The 15075-nt window shown below is 39.1% G+C and overlaps 1 long non-coding RNA gene across 1 annotated transcript; it reads left to right on the plus strand.

Annotated features, from left to right (window-relative positions):
* Positions 1-2156: 2156 nt before the first annotated feature.
* LOC138719562 (uncharacterized) lies at positions 2157-14108 on the plus strand. The gene is made up of 3 exons (XR_011337231.1): positions 2157-2676; positions 3896-4073; positions 13774-14108. It is a non-coding gene; the product is annotated as an uncharacterized lncRNA (long non-coding RNA).
* Positions 14109-15075: the final 967 nt, after the last annotated feature.

A 15075-nucleotide genomic window follows, 5' to 3' on the forward strand; every position in this document is an offset into this window, starting at 1 on the left:
TTCCTGAATCCCTCTCTGTGAGAGTTTGCCACTATCACATTTATGGACAGATTAAAGAGAAACTCAGAACTGCAATTAGGTTGATATAGAAGACTACAGTAATAGGCACACTGTTCAGGATACAAAGCATAAGAACCCAGGATATCTCCCTTTCAAAACAGCAGTTAAACAATAACATTTTAAAAGGGGTCTAAAGTTTGATAGATTTGAAAGAGGGATTAAACGTGCAAGTCCACTGCAAAATCATCTATATTCTACTGAGAGATAAAAATCCCAAACCAGATGAAAGGTATGAAGTCTATTCCTTGAAGGCAACAGCTAATGGCTAGCTTACAGATATTAGCGATAAAGTCCCCATGGCAGACTTCCCAGTGATCTAATTTCGTCATCAAACATGAGAACCTTTATAAAGATGGACAATGTCCACTGTGAAACTGGTGATTTACCAGATTAATCATTAAGCCTCTTCTCATGTCTGCAGTGGCCAAAGGTTGCAGGAAGTCTTCTGTTCTAACTTACCTTCCACTCTTCATTTCTCTCATTGTTTAAGGTAAGCCTCTGCAAACAGATCAGGAACTCTCACTGAAACAAGACAGGTTTTTTTCTAAAATTTTGTATTATTATTAAGGGAAAAAAAGACTTGAAGATTCACTGGAAAAGTCTTCTCTCAAAGTAGGTACTGCTGTGGTACACAACTAAAAATCAGGGGAGGGAATTCTCATTGATGAGTCGTCATAAGAACTCTGGATTCTTGTAAGATATATTACTCCTTTTTATAAGTTCTTCCATGCCCACCTCCTTACCTAAAGTAAGAAGAGTGCCGTTACTTTCTGGTACTAAAGGAGGGAAAAAAAAAAAAGAAAAAGAGATCTGCAGGAGAGTGCCAAGACCTGGTGAAGTTCATCTAGTACAGGAAGTTTAGAAGGTCAGAGTTTATAGGGAAAATGGTCCCTCTCCTGCAGAAACCCCTGTTTCTAGAGATGGAAATCAACTGACTGATCCATCAGTTATCCAGGATGACAGATCAAATCTGCCTTAATTTCCTTCCTCTTTCCATTATGTTTGCGTACCTTCTGATATATTGCTATTCTACGTCATAGCAGGTGTCCTACCTTACGGTAAACTTGCTAAGGAAGAGCTCATGGAAAACATCTGACAAACCTGAAGACACAGTATTTACACTACCTTTGGGGAGGAATCTTAAGGGAAAACATTTCCAATCTGTCCTTCCCACCTCTTACTTGAGTGGGAAGACTCAAGGAGAAAAGACGTAAAGACAGGCTTCTCTGGGGAGTGGGAATACTGCACCTGCAGTGAGTGCAGAGAGAATGCTTTATGTCAGTGCAATTACTAAGACCTTTGCAAAAATTCTTGTAACCACAGTCCTGGAAGAATTTTCATTGTTTTCTTCTGTTGGGATTTTTTTCACACTTTCCCTTTGCTCTTTATCCTTCAGACTGAGTGGGCCATGGGTACAGTAAAATAATTACCTTGGTATTTATTGGATTTAAATGCAAAGTATTAAAAGAGAACAGGGAGGAGGGCTGGGCCATATGGGAGGTATTGAAGAGGCATATGTTGTTACAGACATAAAGAACGGGAGGCTGCTTTGAAAAGCATCCCTTACTAATCATTTCTCTTACAGTTAAGGAAATGGTATGATCCCATAAGTTAACCTCTGAACCTAACCAGGAATCATTTGTTCCTCTAATATCACTGTCTGACCCTTCAGAACCCTAACTGCATCATAAGAGCAGTGATGATTCGCATTATCAGAACTGGGAGCAAGGAATGTCTCCCCCCAGGTCACTACTATTCTGTTCACACACCATTTAGTAAACTGGTGTAAAGGGGGGTGAGGGTGGGTGGGCATAAGAAAAATAAGCTTACAATGTCACAGTATTTTCTTGGAAATTTTGTAATATTTTGTTTTCTAAAGTTTTGCATTGGCTATCAACAATGTCAAAGGCACCAAAGTTATCAAGTAAACACATAAATAGTACATTTGACCATTATTCCTAGGTTCTGTCTTATGACTGCATCAGGCTTCAGTTGTTACTTTAGCAGTACATTTTTAAAACATCTCTTTCTGTTAAGGCTTCTGGCTTCCTTTAAGTAATCCAGGTTTGCTCTTCATTGTGGAAAACTAATTTTTCTTAAGCAAGTCAACATGATCCTCCATTTTCCTCCAGTCTCCAGACTACCAGGTCTCCAGATCTCATTTCAGCAAATCATGGGTTGGGTATTTTCTGAACAGGGACTTTAACAGGTTGAACACAGCTGAGGAAAGGAAGTTCTATAGACTAATATTTCAGTTAATGCCTTCTTCATAAGGCATTCAGCCAAAACGTTCATCTGCAGAACTTCCTTCCTAGTTATGGTGAGATTTACCCTTGAGTGTTTATGGTGATAGATGTAGCTTTCAAGAGACCAGGTCTCACTAACAGTCTCAAAGGTAGGCAACAAGAACTACAAACAATATATAACCAGCACCATGAACACCTGTACCCAGTGCCTTAGCAAGTTTTCATCAAGCTGTTTGATGGCTCCTCTTTCTGAGTAATTTTTAAGGACCCAGTCACCTTCCATTCAGAATTCCCTCTCATGTTTCTTGTGAAGACTTCAGCTACAGATGACAACAAGAACTTTTCAATTCACCTGGGATTTTGATAGCAAGTATTCCTTGTTTTATCAGGCTTGCTGAAAATCATTTAAGGGTACATTTCATCATCTTTTGATGTTGATTTGGGGAATAATGACCAAAACCCCCCTGTGTTTCAGCTCATCTGACATTTATGACACAGAACAGTTTTCACTTCAAAAAAAGAAGGCACTTGAGACTTACCTAACCGCACATGACTTAAAGAAATTATGTCTAAAATGTATCCCCTGGTTTTGGAAGAAACATCTTAATTTTAACAGTTAAGGTTCTATTTGAGTCTTGCACCAAGTTTACACTGAGGCAGTTCTACGGATTTCAGGGGAATTCTTTCAGTAAATATATCATTGTCAGAACACAAAGAAAATCCCTTTCTTCACAAATACAGAGAAATATCTAGATATTTTTTCCTTCATACAACTAAAGCCCATGTTAATAAACTAATTCCTTACTCTAAAGTTACTTCTCCTTGATTGAACCACAGATGGCGTTTCTATCTTAAATAGATTATGCATTTTGTAAACAAAACATCTAATACTATGGGTAAGGCATGATTATATTGGAGACACTGTTAATTTTAGTGTTGAATGCTTTTAAGAGTTGAAAGTGTTCGCAAGTAACTATTATGAATTCAGCATATGTTATGAATTACGTGCATATAATGTAAAAAACAGATGAATTCTGTGTAATGTCTTTTTTCAATTAAAAGATTAATTGGCCAACATGTTAAAAAAAATCAAGATTAGGATAGGTGGGGCTGCTTTCTTGTTAAAAATAAAAAAATATTTTAAAGAATCAACCAAAGAGTTGCCTGTTAAAATAACTGTATTGGGGCGGGCATTGTTTGGTGCTTCAAAGTAATTTATAAATTATGTTTGCAATGAATTTTGGGGGTTTTTTGGGTTTTTTTTGGTTTTTTGTTTTTTATGAACACATAAGTGTTGACGTTCTTGATAGTCTGTAGTCCCTGAAAATCTCCCATGCAGACTGAACACCACAATATTTTCTTCAAGGAAGTGCTGGAGGGCAACTGGTCATTTTGTCTTAATACTTTTCATTGTCCAGATATCTTAACACTTATTACAATCGCATGTGGGGTGTAAAGCCTTTAAAGCTGAGGTAAATGGGCAATGAATTTAGAAGCCCTCCATTCTGCACCGATTTCTTACTGAAAAATAAACAAACAACTAGCTAAGAATATTGGCTTTATCAATTTCAAGAGTTTTTATTTCTCAGGCAAAACAAACAAAACAAAACAAAATGCCCTATGCACACAAGAAACCCCACCCAAAATTACACCAGAGAACCCTTCAACTTAACCAGGCAGCTTCTCTGCGGCTACCAGAGTTTGACAAAGACAGTTCAGCAACGTTTCCTGGCAAAAGAAAAACTGGGCAAGAAGACCTAAACAATGGTAAGCATTTCATGATTCAGACTCAGATAAATTGAATTACAAGTCTGGAACACAACAAAACAAGGAGCTGTAAATAAAGCTCATAAATACGCATCAAGATATACACAAAGGAGCTGTAAAATATTGCCATGTATGTACCCTATTTAAGCATACATCGAATGAGCACCAAATCTTAAAGTGTTTTCCAAGGTGTTAAAAATAATAATCAAATAAAAATTTATACACCCTTCAGCCAAAATTAACAAGTAGAATAAAGACTCTTCATCTAGAAATTAAAGGAAACCAAAGATATCTCCCCTCTTCATTTTCCAATCCCCACAAGAAAAGAGTAACTTGTTCACCTTTTTGGGCTCTTTCCAAGTGTTTGTGGAGAACTATTTTTCCCCAGAATGTGAAGTACAAATAAATCACAAAAAAAGACTGCCCCTTGTGTTATTGCTGATTTTATGGAAACAAGTAAATGCTGAAATACTCGCACCATAGCTCAGTCTCTTAAGATTCAGAACACTGCAAAGCACCTAAAACTTCTACCTTCTTCAGTGGTGTGAATCTCCCCACAAATGCACACTTCAACAACCATTAGCAATGAAACATCTCACAGGAACTAAGCTTAAGCCTTCAAGTCTCGATAAATGCTTTACAAGGGTTTGAACTTGAAAAGAGGCAAGTGCCTTTTTCTATGGAGGAGATCACAGCAAAAATAAAAGAATAAGGAGAAAGGAAATACCAACAAAATTACATTTGGTGTAATAAGGTTAACACTCACTTTACAGGAGAGAAAACGTACTGAAATTTACTTCTTGATAGATCTACGACAGCAGCAAAACCTAAAACCAAAGCCCAGGCCTTCCAATTCTCATTCCCCTATCCAAGTTAGTAGGTCTCAGTTACCTTAATTAGATGCCTCAAGGAAAGGTCAAAGTTCATATTGCTTTTCAATTTAATATGTGCTAGATAGAAAAGACCTGAAGCAAATGTCACCCTTAGCACAAACAGCATAACCAGCTGATGAACGAACTGAGGTTTCTGGTCCCATGCTTAATTGAACAGACCAAAAATCTCTTTCACTGGACTTTGAATTAAACCCTTGGGGAGAAAACATGGTTCTGCTGGAGCAAGTAGGAACTTTGAGTTCTTTAAACAATGAAGTTGACTGTTAAGCAATGAAGCGAACAGTCGAGAGTTTAACACAGAAAATATTCAGGGCTTCTCACCTCCAAGTTCAGCTTTCATGTATAAATTCTACTGAGGGTAACTACAGTAGTCTGCCAAATTCAGTCTGTGAAAGGCAAGTGGAGCCAGCCAGACTCCTTCTGTGCAATGGACTGGAGACAGCATCACAAACCTCCTGTCCCTCACTTCACATCCTCTGAAGTGGCAGACCACGACTTCTGACTCACAAGCACAGCACAGAAATCACTCCAGTCCATTGATGGAAGTGCTCAAACTGCTACAGTAAGGACCACAATGAAATCTCATGAAGACTTCACATAAACAGGAGACACTACCCTGCTCCCAGGGAAGCCAGTGATAAAACACTCACTGACGTCAATGGGAGCACATTCAAGCCTCAGTTTGGGTTAAATTTGAGGGGATGTGTTCAAGCAGTAGCTTTTTTTCTTCTCTTTTACCATCTCTATAAAAGTGAACAGCTTCATCCTCACTAAATCATTCTTGTGTTTGTCAGCTTCCTGCCTCTCCCTGCGTGGTGGGATCCAAGCAGCCAAACTGTTTATAGATACACACAGACTTATGCATGATTTTAATTTTATTTGACTCTAGAGAAGAGTAAGATTTGCCAGGGGTGGTTTATGACACTACAGGATTCACTCATTTTCTTCATTTCTCTCATATTTGCAGAAGCAGTGGTAACACATTCAAACTGTAAGCCTCCTGCGGGTGTGGCAGGAGATATCATCTGCAAAAATTTGTGAGCGCCTCTATAAATACTCCTTACAGCCTTAAGAACTTGATTCAAGGACTTTCAAAAACATTAATATACTCAGAGTTCCAAGGAAGGATCTTGTCAGATCCTCAAAAAGCATTAAAGGACATGGATACATAATCCTCCATTGATTTCTGAAGTAATAAGGTATATAACCTCCTTGAATAGAATTACAGAACTCTCTAAATTCTGCTAGCATGTAGTTGCATCAATTCCTATTAATCACACTGAAAATGTGGATTGGGGATCTTTGCTTTCATTTACTTCCCCTGAAGTGTAGGTGGGCTCTTAAAAGTTTGTATTGTTGAAGCCTAATGGCCAAAACCGAGTGATTTGGAATGGATTGATACTACAGAGGCACTGAACACTGACATCAGAGTTAAGCAGAAGTGTTCACCTTCCACATTCAATTTCAGTTCAGCAGTTACAGCTTCAAAAATTTGTTTCCCAAATGCCTCAGTCCCAACATGCATTCACCTAGAGATTTCCAACCACTCAGCAAGGTTCCACTGAGCACCTTATTTCCTTTGATTTATGAGTCTGTCCAATAGGAAAGAGCTGAGGCAAAGCCTGAACATCTTGGAAAAAGTCAGAGGGATGTCATAAATATGCTTGCATTGTTTTCAGTATGTGGCGTTTGCATAAGTGAAAGTCTCAAGGACTACAGTAACTGGAAAATGAACAAAGGGGAAAAAGGCATCTATGAGCACATTGACCAAATATCCCCATTTCTTTCTCACAGTTATGCACGTTTGAGAATAAAGAAAGAAAAGGATAGGTTTATGTATTAAAAGAAATTCAGCCACTCTACTCAGTTTTTGTTTGTTGTTTAGTCATATTTCATGGATCTTTAAGAAGTCACTTATTGAAAATTTCAGTATTGTTTGAGCCTAATATTGAGACCAAGTTGTCTAAAATATATGACTTCCTGAATAGCTGCACATACTTCTTTGACAGCATTTTTGCCTCACAGAGATGTTATGGGGTTGGCTCTCCCTCCTCCCCAAATATTTCCTTTATTGTGATCCGAACTTCAGAGAAAGATCCAGGAGAGTAGCTGTGCATCAGTCAGACCCCACGCTGGCTCTCCTCAGGGGTGGGGAGCAGGCACACCAAAGCTATCCTGCATGGCAAGTGGGGTCTGTCCTAATTACTAACAGGCTGACATAGCAGTCACCAAGCTATGTAGGGATCTGAAGATGATTAAGTATCCACTGATATCATTCCAAAAGACAGTTACTCACCCTCCTCCAGCTTTCCCCTTCTTTCATAGGTGAAGAAAGGCCACAGTTAACATCACTTCTTTTGCAGTAAGGCCAAAATCTAGAGGAGAAAGTGATGGCTAACCGCACAACCTTCATGGTTTTAACTTTGTTCATGAATATAAAGCATTCCTAAAGTACTATTAACAGCCGCTGTTCCTGAAACTGCCAACATCTGATGATTTATCTTTTAGTTTATTTACCACCATTTCAAAGCCTTATCTTGAAGAAAACAGGGCAGATGAGCACATTGACCGTTGTTTCAGTTTAGTACTTAGTTTTGGATGCTTTTTGTTTATTCTCTATTAAAACAAAACGTGCTGTGTAAAATAACACTGAATTCATAGAATCATAAAATGGTTTGGGTTGGAAGGGACCTTAAAGATCATCCAGTTCTAACCTCCCTGCCTTGGGCAGGGATACTCCCACTAAATCGTGTTGCTCAAAACCTCATCCAACCTGGCCTTGTACACTTCCAGGGATGGGGCATCCACGACTTCTCTGGGCAACCTCTTCCAGTGCCTCACCACCCCTACAGTAAAAAAGTTCTTCCTAATATCTCATCTAAATCTCCCCTCTTTTAGCTTAAAACCATTTCCCCTTATCCTATCATTGCACTCCTTGATAAACAGCCCCTCTCCAGCTTTCCTGTAGGCCCCCTTTAAGGAGTGGAAGGCTGCTATATGGTCTCCCCAGAGCCGCCTCTTTCTGGGGCTGAACTAGCCCTACAGTCTCAGCCTGTCCTCATATCGGAGGTGCTCCAGAACTCTGATCATCTTCATGGCCCTTCTCTGGACTCACTCTAACAGATTCATGTTCCTCCTTTACTGAGGACTCCAGAACTGAAAGCACTACTCCAGGTGAGCTCTCACAAGAGCAGGGTAGAAGTCATCCTGTGGGTCATACTTATTTTGAGGCAGCCCAGGATACAGTTATCTCTCCAGGCTACAAGCACGCACTGCTGGCTCATGTTGATTTTTCTCACCTACCAGCAGCCCCAAGTCCTTCTCTTCAGGGCTGCTCTCAATCCACTCTCCACCCAGTTTGTATTTGTGCTTGGGATTGCCCCAAGTGCAGGATCCTGCACTTGGCCTTGTTGAACTTCATGAGGTTCACACAGGCCCACCTCTCAAGCCTGTCAAGGTCCCTCTGGATGGCATCTCTTTCCTCCAGCATGTCGACTGCACCACACAGCTTGGTGTCATTGGTAAACTTGCTGAGGGTGCCCTCAATCCCACTGTCCATGTTAAACAAAGATGTTTAACAACATCATTCCCAATACAGACCCCATTCGTCATCAGTCTCCACTTTGGCATTGAGTCATTGACCACAATTCTTTGAGTGTAACCATCCAATCAATTCCTTATCCACCAAGTGGTCCATGCATCAAATCCATCTCTTTACTATTTAGAAACAAGAATGTCTTTTGGGACAGTGTCAAATGCCTTGCACAATGTCAAGGTAGATGATGTAAGCTACACTTTCCTTACCCATCAGTACTGTAGCCCCATTGTAGAAGGCCACTAATTCATCTGACTCGATTTAATTCACACTTTGGATGAGTTGACTTGGTTTGCCAAGGTTCCCTGTACAGAGCAAGCTGGAAACCTCCAAGCATTGAGGTCTTCTCAGATTTATTAGTACAGCTTTGTTTGCAATTCAGTAAAATGAACTTTTCTGGTAGATCATCAGCAAGATGTCTAGGAGAAGACACCTGTTCAGCAGAGAAAACTAGCAAAAGTGGAGCAGAAAGAAGACTTTGGCACACTGAATAAATTCTGTACAGCCACGCTAAAAAACATTCACAGGCAACCCAAAGGAATTCAGCAGAAACTCCAATAACTTGAAGACTGGGAGACCACAATACGAGCTGGTGGCTTTTACAGAAATTGCAAAAATAAATCAAATACAGAAAATAACACTTTAAAAAATAATTTTATTTATTAATAAACCATACTTCCATAATCTAGACCACATACTGGCACAGGCAGAAACCTATCAATTTTCACCGTCTTATTTAAGGACTATTTATGGTATCAAATCAAGAGAATATGACATTAAGATAAGCGTCTAGCAAGTGAAGCATTTTCTTTAAATGATTTCTTTTTAATACCAAAGGATAAGTCTTAATAAAAACAGTTAAACAGAAGGCAATGTAGAGAAGTTTGTCAGAGGTCCATAACATTGTCAGTGCATTGCTGGTTCTCAAATTTTACTGAACATTTTCCAACAATGTACTTAGCATGTGACCTTTCTGTGGCTCCACAGTTTCCCCAACTGTTTTCATAGCTCATAAAGTGTTTAGGAAGTGTTTATAAAACCTGCTTGAGGAAACCATGCCACAAAGAACTTGAGCTTCATGTCTCAGCAGTCCAGCTTTGATTTAGTTCTCTTCAATGGGATTTCATTTTGCAAATGCCCCACTAACATCTGCATGTAAGTCCTCTTGGGATATCACTGAGACATAGTCCAGTTTTATGTATATTACTTGGCCAAGTTCCTCCAGCATGTGATGGTTGACTTCCCTCCCTCATGAAATCACACATGCAAGCGTTCCCCACACATACACTTACTGATGGCCACTTTCAGTGATCTGACTGTGTTGGGAAGAAATATTATGTCATAAACACCATCGCAACATCTGTGACAAATCTTTTTGGAACCCAGCACATGAACCATCAAACCCAGAGAGCACGATCACATCAGAAGTCCATGACTGATGGTGCTTGACTTACTGCCCTGCAAGCTCACCCTGGATTTTCATTCATGCTCAAGTAGTCTGGTCAGAAATATACTGCTAGAGAAGTGCCACAGACGGGTTCTCACTCTATAGCTCTCTGGAGACTCTTTGGAGAGTGCAACAATGAAACATGATCACGTAAGAACAATGAGGTTTAAAATCAACATTTTACTATGCTGAATTAACCAAAACCAACATTCACAGCATTCTAGTGGAACGATAGTCTTCAGCCACAGACTCATGACTTCTGGAGTCTCAGATATTAATTAGCAATTATCAGTAGCTTGTGAATATGCTCAGGATAAGGAGCTTTGCCCCACAGAAAGACCATCCATTGATTTCCTATACTGTAGCATTTAAGTTAAACCTCACCAAAACATTCTACCAAAAAAAATAAGTTGTTTTGTCATAATGTGTTTTACTTATAAATTAAGAAGACAGTTCTGCTGGTAAACCATAAATGTTCCTGTATACATTTTAAATATAGTGATCTTTAACCTCTTGTAAGGGAACATCACCTTGCATACTGATGGCCCTGTCCACTTGGCTAAGAGTCATATGCTTCACCAAGATCTTCTTACATGAGATAGTTAAACAAAAGGCACTTAAAAACCTACTCATGTACCTGCTTCCACGCATTTGAACTACTAACTAAGACAGCATGTGAAAAAACACCATTACTGTGCAATAAAATGCCACCAATAAATATGGCATGATTTTATTCTGTTTAGCTAGTAGAGTTTAAATATTCATCTTAACAGAGTAAGAGAAGTTCTATTTGTAACAGAAATAAATTACAGTACATGCATAAAGCTTTTAGCACCTACTTCTGTCAATAGAAATTTTCCAGTTCAAGGCTGTTTTATGACACTAAAAAAACTGTTATTCAGTCCCAGGAATCACCTATGTGATTTTTGAGCATCTAGTCAAGTGTGCACATTCTCACCCCTGCTAATTAATTATCCACTCCTAAGCAGTAAATAAGAAGCAGTCATTACCCATGAGGAAAAAGCATGACATACATATCAGGTGTTAGATATAAAAACCAGCTTCAACAGGTTATTTGGTTCCCAGGCTTAGCTTGGGAATTAAAATGATCAGTCAGTGGAAAACAGCTACCTCACTCCTAGCTCTGAGGACTGCGGGAGTCGTTAGGAGCTGCCAGACAACATAATGGTGAGTCTTTCTTCAGACTTCAAGTTACCATGAAGTTCAAGCTATTTGGGTTTTGACTCCGCTGAGACAGTTGATGGAGGGGCAGGGGAAAAGCAAGTGCCTTTTCTACAGTCTTGACATCACTTCAAAGCAATGAACCAACTGTACTTGTGACATTAAGAAGAAATTGTAGCATGGCCTGGAGAATTTTTTTTTAAAGTGCCACTTAAGTTTTTCAGAAACCTATTACTGGCTACCTTTTATCCACTAAGACCTCTCTGTAGTGCACACACACCACATTACATCCCCTGCTTTACTTAATTTTTCTTCCCCTCTGCAAAAAGAAAGCCTGCAATTGTACTCACATTCCTCTCCACCTTAACTGGATGACCCAGTCTGAGTGCTTCTTAACATCTTGATGGCTGAACAGAAACACAAAAGGCACAATTACTGCATAACTGAGGAAAAAAAGGTTAAATGAGAGAGATCTGTATTATAGCAAAGTATGATTTTCATTACTATTGTACTTGAAAGAGTGGCCAGCATACACTGTAACAACTGCAACAGTCAAGTCATAGGTTCTAAAGATCAGATTTTGGGTGTGCTTTGCTGCTGATAAGGTTAACCAGAAAAGCCTAACTGAGAAGGCTTATTTTACAGGCATAGAGGAAAACAATAAATATCATTATACAATGATGAAAGAAGGCTTCAGAATATTATCAAATCCTTGCTTCTGGAAACCATGGAGAGACTATATGAGCTGACACAACAGTATGTAAAAATGTACATAGCTCATGCTCCCCGTGCCTGAAATCTCTACCTCACAGCAACCCATTCCAAGAGCCTTATTTCCTCATGGACAAAAAACAGGCAAGAATCACATCGGCCTTCTTCAATGGAACAGAGTAGAAAGGCCCAATAATTTCCAATATTTGAAAGCTTCAGACACAATTCCTCTGGAGCAAAAGTCAACCTAGAAACTTATAAAAAACCCCAACCAAACCCCAAAACATCCCTTTCCCCCCAAGTGTCCTATAACTTATGGTATGGATAAAACCATTCAGCAGACTCCTGTGTTTATAGTAACAGAAAGAAAACAGCACAAGTAACGTTTCCTTTTAAAAAGGTCAGTCTCATTTGAGATGGTTACCCAGCCTGCCCAGGATCCGTTGAATAGTTGTTTCCTTTGCTACCGTCCCATTTCCAGGTAATAATGTAGTCAAGATGTACCCAAGCTCTGAACGTCTGTGTTCACCACTTGTCTTGAGCATGAATGTATTTTTTGCTGTTTAACTATACCACAGATAAAACCAATATAACATTAACACCAACGGGGACACTTACTGAAGTTATATAGGCTAATTCCTCATTTCTTCATTAAGAAAATATCTATTGACATTACTAGTCTTCCTGTTATCCACCTCTGTGCTTGGCAGTCACAGAGTTAGACTGAACATTACCAATTACACATCACCATGACATCACTGTTTCTTCATTTTACTAAGGACTATAAAGCTATAATAATAAAGAAACAAATGTCATATTCAAGGTCCTTCCACTCAAAGGTGTATGCTTGATTGCAAAAGTTTCTATGGATACTTGAAACTTACCTTTGTACTTCCTCAAAATACACATGGCTTCATCAAAGTATAAGCCAACCTAAAACTGCTGAAAAGGAGTAGATACATGAAGTAAGTCATTTAAATTTACTATGCTCAAGGCAGTAACTCTTTGCTGAGTTAAGCTGCGGTTGTTCAGTCATCATTGTCAAGCAGGAATGAAATAGGCAGTCAGCAAGAAACAGTGCTAGATCCAGTGACCAGAAAGGGTCATAGTGAGTTCTTTCTTTGCAGTGCTCAGGAAGCCCCTCACCATGCAAGGATATATTGCTGATAATTACTTCTTAAGAAATCACCCTTTAGTTAGCTTTGTAACACATTTCCTTTATTACTGTGCAGTTAATGCTGTAAGCATACACTCACACATCTACAAAATTAATTTACCAACCAACCTTTCTGTAAATCCAGCACAATGGCCATGACCTCTACTTACAGGAGTACACCAAGTCCTGTAGCCTTTCCACTCCACCCTAGAAAAGGACCTGCATCATGCCTTAACAGCTCCTCCAGAACACACACTATTTCTTCTGCCTAATTGAACTGGCAAGTAGACCTGTCCAAGTTATTTGCTTGTAAGGTCCCTGATCTATGAGCCTATGGCAGTGATTGCAAGAAAGGTGTCTGGCATTTTAAGAAGACCAAAACCAAACCACCTTTCTGTCACCTGAGCTGACAAAAGGATTGATATTGTACATCTGAGCAGAATTCAAAGAACTTTTTTATTGTTTTCAAACATACCATTTCTCAGCTATGATGCATTTCTGTCATTAACTTGGGAATTGTCTTAAAATATTCTATCCCATAAAAGTATGACATTTCAATTGAAGTAGAACAGGGTTATGTCTTTAACTGGATAGCTGCCCGCTACTTAAAAGGCACCTTGCTTGGTTGACACAGTTATGTTTCTGCCAGCCTTGGAACACAGACAGCCTGGTCTCATGTGGTTTTACTTGTGGGTATGTTTCTCCCTTTATTGCAGATTCCACACCTGAATATGTAATCTTCAATGGTGTTGTGCACGCTTGGCCAGAACTAAAAAATTTTATGCTCCAGCCTTGCATTTCCCAACACATAGATGAAGATGAAGGATTTACACACACAAAGTACTTCTGACCTCCTGCCGTGAGTGTTATTTCAGCAAAATGTCCTTTTTTTGGTGGGAGGTGGGGAGAAGGGAAAGAGGGCATTCCATCTTTTTGCAGTGGGTCTAGGACCTCAATAATTTAAGGTGAAGTGATCAGATGACCAACAGAAGTGTCCTATGTCTCATGCTTTTGCGAAGCCAAATCAAACTCAAACTCTTCTTGCAACAGCTTCCATGCTTTTCATTGCATTATAATATCATGGAAGAATATCCAGTTTTCTAAAAATTACCATGTTTTTTCCTAGGTGTAGAAAGTATCTATGCAGTGTTTAAGAAAAACAGCCTGAAATGTCAGCAAAACTAGACATGCTCTGTGTACCACCAAATCTAACACAGTACCTAGCATTTCATCATCTGTTTTCACCATAACATATTTTTGCCCTGACATCTTTATTTTTATTAAAGCACTAATTATAAGACAAGTTCAGCTCCTGTTACAGTAGTAACAAAACAGATCAAACCTTACTTCAGTAAATACTCCGTAATTACACTAATAAAAGCAAAATGCCACTCATAGATCCTCTTTCTACATTCCTCTGAGCTACTAAAGAATCTGACCATTTCTTTACCCCAAAGAAATATCATGAAACCTGTTTCAGTGTTGTCAGTCTTAATTAATTTAGGTATTAGTTATTTCATTTGTGAGGAACTATAGACCAAAATAACGCTCCGCTTACCCATATTTGCATCTTATCACTCTATGAGGCAACTCAAAATGCAATACTTGATAGGATTTTATGACCTGACTGTAGGTTACACAAGGAAAATATAGGTCGCCTTTTATGAGTCCTCTGCCTGTAGAGGAGAAATGCAGACTGATACTGGCTTATCTTTGCTGAAGCAAAAGCCATTAACTAAACCCAAAAGCAAAAAAACCCAGGACAAGTTACAAGAGCTTTGAGAGATGCTTCTCCCCAGCACAAAGAAGAGTTTTTTGATAAAATTCTCCTTTGTCCCAAGTAATATAACTGTGCTACACCCACAATGATTCACGGCATGAGTTTCAGTGTGAATATGACAAGAAGTCTCAGTCCTGCAGTTACTAGTAAAGCTTTCAAATACACGATCCCACAGAGCAAACTTGCTCAGGTACAGCCAGAAATTTGAGTGGTACACAACAGCCAATGCTTTGAACAC

Source organism: Phaenicophaeus curvirostris, chromosome 4 (assembly GCF_032191515.1).
Source record: "Phaenicophaeus curvirostris isolate KB17595 chromosome 4, BPBGC_Pcur_1.0, whole genome shotgun sequence".
Taxonomy (NCBI): Eukaryota; Metazoa; Chordata; class Aves; order Cuculiformes; family Cuculidae; genus Phaenicophaeus; species Phaenicophaeus curvirostris.